Below are 6,756 nucleotides of genomic sequence, written 5' to 3'. Positions count from 1 at the left end.
ATGTGCAAACTCCACACAGACAGTCACCCGAGGCCAGATTTGAACCCGGGTCCCTGGCGCTGTGAGGCAACAGTGCTAACCACTATGCCACCGTGCTTTGGAGCCATGATTACATTGGTCTCGATTAATGTGAACGAACTGAGGGGTGAGAAGAAATTGCAGCAGTTGTTGCAGGGTTTTAAAGGTACGGACTTGTTGTGTCTGCAAGAAACCTTTTGGGATGAGGATATCCTAGAAAGAGCTCAGAAGGTTTGGAAGGGAGAGGTGTTTGCAAGTTGTGCAAACAATAACCGTAGAGGGGTGGCTGTTTTGGTGAGTCCGTCCATAAAAGAGAACGTTGCCTTGGTGGACAAGGACACTGAGGGGAGATTTTTACGGCTAAGGGTAAAAATGGAGGGATTTAATTGCGATCTCTTTAATATCTATGCACCGAACGACCATTGCAAGCGTCGCGAGTTTTTTCGGGGGTTATTCACTGAAGCGGCAGAGGTGGAAAATCCTTGTATAGTGGGGGATTTTAACGTATTTTTATCTCAGATGGACATTTCAGCCCAGATGACCTTTAAGGATGATAACTCCAGGGGGATGGTTGTAAAAATGATGGCAAATTTAAATTTGAGAGACTTATGGAGGGACCGGAACCCCATAAAAAGGGAGTTTTCCAGATCAGGTTGGGTTGGTGATGTTTTAAAACAGAGCCGAATAGATTTTGTGTTAATGCGGGAAGGGTAAGTTCTGAGGTGATGGAGATTTATTATAAAAAAGTATTTTTTAGTGATCACTCGGCTTTGGTTCTTAGAATTAGGAACAGCAGAGTTAAGATCGGTTCAGGGTTGTGGATTTTAAACAATGAATACCTGAAAGAAATTGCTTATAAAGAAGGGATTATAAATTTAATAAAGAATGCTCGGAAGGAACCTTTGTTCTTGAAAGAAAGAAGAGTTTGGTGGGGCAATTTCAAATATGAGGTAAAAGTTTTTTCGGTACGTTATGGGAAAAAGAGGGCGGCAGCTAACCGGCATCGAGAAGAGAATATAAACAAAAGGTTTATGCATGTCTTTAAAGCAGTTGACGGAGGGGATAAGGGAGCGGAGACTAAGTTCCGGGTGCTAAAGGAAGAGTGGGAATTATAGCAAGCTGAAAAATGCAAGGGGGCCATTCTCCGTGCACTAGATATTTTCTAGAGCAAGAGATGCTGCGACAGAGATTATCGTTAATTGGAGAGTTGAAGGTTGGGGAGAAGATCATTCATGAAAGTGGGGAGATTTTAGAGGTGGCTAGCAGCTTTTATCAAGAGTTATATACAAAAGAAGACATTTCCAATTTGGCGATGGAGAAGGTTGCTGCTTTTATTGAAGAGGGTTTAAAGGAGGATGAGAGAAGCATGTGTGACAAAGAAGTAGGATTAGCGGAAATAAAAGTAGCAATAAGTGGAATGAAGGGGGGGGGAAAGCCCAGGGTCCAATGGACTAAGTGCAGAATTTTAGAAATAATTTTTTGAGATTTTAAGTCCATTGCTCTTAGAAGTTTTTAAGGAAATTAAAATTGAGGGAAGCCTGGCCCCATCTATGAGGAGAGGTATCATAAGCTTAGCTTATAAAAATAAAGGGGATAGATGGGATCTGAAGAATTGGAGGCCCATCACACTCTTTAATGTGGATTATAAGATCTTGGCGAGGGTTATGGCAAACCGTTTGAAGGAGGTGTTACCGCAGATAGTTTTGCCCTCTCAGTCCTATGGAGTCATAGGCCGGGACATCGCAGACTCTGTGGTCTCAATACGAGATGCGATAGAGCTCTTGGAAGAGAGTGGGAGGGAGGCTTATGTATTAAAGATAGATCAAGAGAAAGCCTTTGATAGGGTCGCTCATGAGTTTTTATTGAAGGTTTTGGAAGCATTTGGTTTCAAGGAAAATTTCATTCAGTGGATAAGGATTTTTTATTCAAATATATTTAGCTGTGTTAAATGTAATGGCATTTCACTTGGAGTGAAACTCCTTGCCCTTTTCGTGATGTGCATCATCTTATTCAGGGACAGAACCAGGTATGTAATATTGCTGGGAGACTCTTGCCTTTAAATGCCTGAAGCCCGATTCATGGGTGAGCCTTGGGCAATGTGTGTTGGCAGGTGATTCAAACACTGAGCCATCCTAGTCGAGCCAATGACCACACAGTACACGTCCAGCAGGGGTTGCTGGATACGAGCAGGAGCAGGATCCCTGGGCAATGTTTCCGCTCCCTATCCCAGTTTCACATAGACCAACCGAAGAGCCCCTACTGCAGCCCCAGCTAACTCAGCCCAGGCCGGGGATCGAAACTGGCCCCTTCCTGGTCTGCACGATTCAGCTCCTCACGGCATGAACTTGCTGAGCAATCGGGGACCTGATTAAATCTCCCAGACCACCTCTATTCACTGCAGCCTAGTTTAATCTACAAGGTTAACCTCTCAGGGGACACTGGGATTCAAATTCGATTTAGTTGAATTTCATTCCAGTCCTGGGTTATTAAAACCAGATTCCTGTTCACTTTCCAATCTCAGTCTTTTCCCAATGTTTAATGGTTAACGCTGACCTCTCACCTCAACACTAGGAGAACGAATAGTGCACTCTGGGTATTGGCTGCTGTTAAGATGATGAAAATCATGGCTATCAGTGTTGAAGAGGTTTTGCAGTTCCCTTTAATGACCAAACGATGTCACTAGAGGGCTTTATAATCTCTCTCTAGACTAGAATTTACATTACGTGTGGATGATGCCTGCTTCAGAGACTCAAATACTGCAACCAGGGAAGCTACCCATAGGTAGTGTATCTGTCCCAAGCCACCTGTAACTTTTGCGGCCCGGATGTGTCTGTGTTTCATGTATACACGGAACGTGAGAGGTTGCAGCCCTTGTTCCATTATTTAAAGAGGCTGCTCCTCAATTTTTGGCTGTGCTTCAGTCACACACTCCTGATACTTGACGAAAGGTCATCGACCTGCAACGTTAACTCTGTTTCTCTCTCCACAGATGCTGCCTGACCTGCTGAGTATTTCCAACATTTTCTGTTTTTATTTCATGATATATTTTGATACGTTTCCTTTGTTTTCTTTATGATTTGGGTGTTCATTATTTGTGTCCCTTTAATAAGAGGCCACTTTTGTTAAATGACGATGATTTGGGTTGATAACACATGGGGGGACAGCGCAGGGAAGGGGTTGTGTCTTCTTGATTTGTCCAATCAGTAGAGTAGGTGCTGCATCCATTGATACTGCATCAATGGAAACTATCCATAGTGCCTCTGTGGAGACTGTACTCCATAGATACTGCTCCCATAGATAATAAATCCTTGGAATCCACGTAGGATCATTCCCAATATAATTCTGTATAAACGCACAGGGCTAGAATTTCGGGAACATCCATTGTGGGGGGTGGGGGGTCACTGCCCTGCGCCTGAATCATGAGGCCTGAGGCTCTCCCAATATTGGGCCTCGGGTATCATAATGGAACAGGTGAGACACGAACAGGAGCCGGTGAGGAGGAGACTAAGGCAGTGACCACAGTCCACGGGTCCAATAGTGACCACAGCTCATGGATCCAGTAGTGACCACAGCCCAGGGATCCAGGAGTGAGCACAGTCCATGGATCCAATAGTGACCACAGCTCATGGATCCAGTAGTGACCACAGCCCATGGATCCAGGAGTGAGCACAGTCCGTGCATCCAGTAGTGACCACAGCCCACGGATCCAATAGTGACCACAGCTCATGGATCCATTAGTAACCACAGCCCAGGGATCCAGTAGTGAGCACAGCCCATGGATCCAGGAGTGACCACAGTCCACAGATCCAGTAGTGAGCACAGTCCACGGATCCAGTAGTGACCACAGCCCACGGATCCAATAGTGACCACAGTCCACGGATCCAGTAATGAGCACAGTCCACGGATCCAGTGGTGACCACAGCCCACAGATCCAGGAGTGAGCACAGTCCGTGCATCCAGTAGCGACCACAGCCCACGGATCCAGGAGTGACCACAGCCCACAGATCCAGGAGTGAGCACAGTCCGTGCATCCAGTAGTGACCACAGCCCACAGATCCAGGAGTGACAACAGTCCGTACATTCAGTAGTGACCACAGCCCACGGATCCAGTAGTGAGCACAACCCACGGAACCAGGAGTGAGCACAGTCCGTACATCCAGTAGTGACCACAGCCCACGGATCCAGGAGTGACCACAGCCCACGGATCCAGGAGTGAGCACAGTTCACGGATCCAGGAGCGACCACAGCCCAGGGATCCAGGAGTGACCACAGCCCACGGATCCAGGAGTGAGCACAGTCCACGGATCCAGTAGTGACCACAGCCCACGGGTCCAGGAGTGAGCACAGCCCACGGATCCAGGAGTGAGCACAGCCCACGATCCAGGAGTGACCACAGCCCAGGGATCCAGTAGTGACCACTGCCCACGGATCCAGTAGTGACCACAGTCCACGGATCCAGTAGTGACCGCAGCCCATGGATCCAGTAGTGACCACAGCCCATGGATCCAGGAGTGACCACAGCCCACGGATCCAGGAGTGAGCACAGCCCACGGATCCAGGAGTGAGCACAGCCCACGGATCCAGGAGCGAGCACAGCCCACGGATCCAGGAGTGAGCACAGCCCACGGATCCAGGAGTGTGCACAGTCCACGGATCCAGGAGTGAGCACAGCCCACAGATCCAGTAGTGAGCACAGTCCACGGATCCAGTAGTGACTACAATCCATGGATCCAGTAGTGACCACAGCCCACGGATCCAGTAGTGACCACAGTCCACGGATCCAGTAGTGAGCACAGCCCACGGATCCAGGAGTGAGCACAGTCCGTGCATCCAGGAGTGAGCACAGCCCACAGATCCAGTAGTGACCACACCCCAGGGATCCAGTAGTGAGCACAGTCTACGGATCCAGTAGTGAGCACAGCCCAGGGATCCAGTAGTGAGCACAGCCCACAGATCCAGTAGTGAGCACAGCCCACGGATCCAGTAGTGAGCACAGCCCACGGATCCAGTAGTGACCACAGCCCATGTGACTCATAGTAATAGGGTTGCCAACTCTGAACTTTTTTCTGTTCCCAGAGTGAACCATCCACTTTTCCAAATCCTTGTTATCTCACTTTCCCGCATTTCCCTCACATTCCGTGTTTTGTTTTCCCCCTCACATTTCCTTTTCCCCCGCATATCTCATGTTTTTTGTTCAAATTCCATGTTCTCCCTTCACAGACCTGGACATTCCCCCTCACATTCCCAGTATTTTCCCCTCATATTCCCTGCTTTCTTTTCCCTTCACATTCCATTTTCCCCACATATTCCATGTTTTCTCATCATGTTCCCGTTTTTATCTCCTCACGTACACGGTGTTTTCCCCTCACGTTCCAGGTGTTTTCCCCTCACGTTCCCAGGATTCTCCCCTCACATTACCGGTGTTTTCTCCTCACGTTCCCGGAGTTTCCCTCCTCATGTTCCCGGTGTTTCCCCCTCACAGACCCGGTGTTTCCCTCCTCAAGTTCCCGGTGTTTCCCCCTCACAGACCCGGTGTTTCCCTCCTCACGTTCCCGGTGTTTTCCCCTCGCGTTCCCGGTGTTTTCCCCTCACGTTCCTGATGTTTCAATCCTCACGTTCCCGGTGTTTTCCCATCACGTTCCCGGTGTTTTCTCCTCACTTTACCGGTGTTTTCTCCTCACGTTCCCGGTGTTTTCTCCTCACGTTCCCGGTGTTTTCTCCTCACGTTCCCGGTGTTTTCTCCTCACTTTCCTGGTGTTTTCCCTTCACGTTCCCGGTGTTTCCCCCTCATAGACCCGGTGTTTCCCTCCTCACGTTCCCGGTGTTTTCCCCTCACGTTCCCGGTGTTTTCCCCTCATGTTCCCGGTGTTTCCCTCCTCATGTTCCTGGTGTTTCCCTCCTCACATTCCCTGTGCTTTCCCCTCATGTTCCCGGTGTTTTCCCTTCACTTTACCGGTGTTTTCTCCTCACATTCCCGGTGTATTCTCCTCACTTTACCGGTGTTTTCCCTTCACGTTCCCGGTGTTTTCCCTTCACATTCCCAGTGTTTTCTCCTCACATTCCCGGTGTATTCCCCTCACGTTCCCGGTGTTTTCCCCTCACATTCCCATTGATTTCCCCTCACTTTACTGGTGATTTCTCCTCACGTTCCCGGTGTTTTCTCCTCACTTTACCGGTGTTTTCCCCTAACATTCCCAGTGTTTTCCCTTCACTTTACTGGTGTTTCCCCCTCACAGTACCGGTGTTTTCCCCTCGCGTTCCCGGTGTTTTCCCCTCATGTTCCCGGTGTTTCAATCCTCACGTTCCTGGTGTTTTCCCATCACGTTCCCGGTGTTTTCTCCTCACTTTACTGGTGTTTTCTCCTCACGTTCCCGGTGTTTCACTCCTCATGTTCCCGGTGTTTCCCCCTCACAGACCCGGTGTTTCCCTCCTCACGTTCCCGGTGTTTGCCCCTCGCGTTCCCGGTGTTTTCCCCTCACGTTCCCGGTGTTTCAATCCTCACGTTCCCGGTGTTTTCTCCTCACGTTCCCAGTGTTTTCTCCTCACTTTACCGGTCTTTTCCCCTCACGTTCCCGGTGTTTTCTCCTCACGTTCCCGGTGTTTTCTCCTCACATTCCCGGTGTTTTCTCCTCACTTTACCGGTGTTTCCCTCCTCGCGTTCCCGGTGTTTTCCCCTCACGTTCCCGGTGTTTTCCCCTCATGTTCCCGGTGTTTCCCTCCTCATGTTCCTGGTGTTTG

Source organism: Somniosus microcephalus, chromosome 1 (genome assembly GCF_052327205.1).
Source record: "Somniosus microcephalus isolate GS21.2 chromosome 1, FLI_Smic_1.0, whole genome shotgun sequence".
NCBI classification, from domain to species: Eukaryota; Metazoa; Chordata; class Chondrichthyes; order Squaliformes; family Somniosidae; genus Somniosus; species Somniosus microcephalus.
This window is presented reverse-complemented; position numbering follows the sequence as displayed.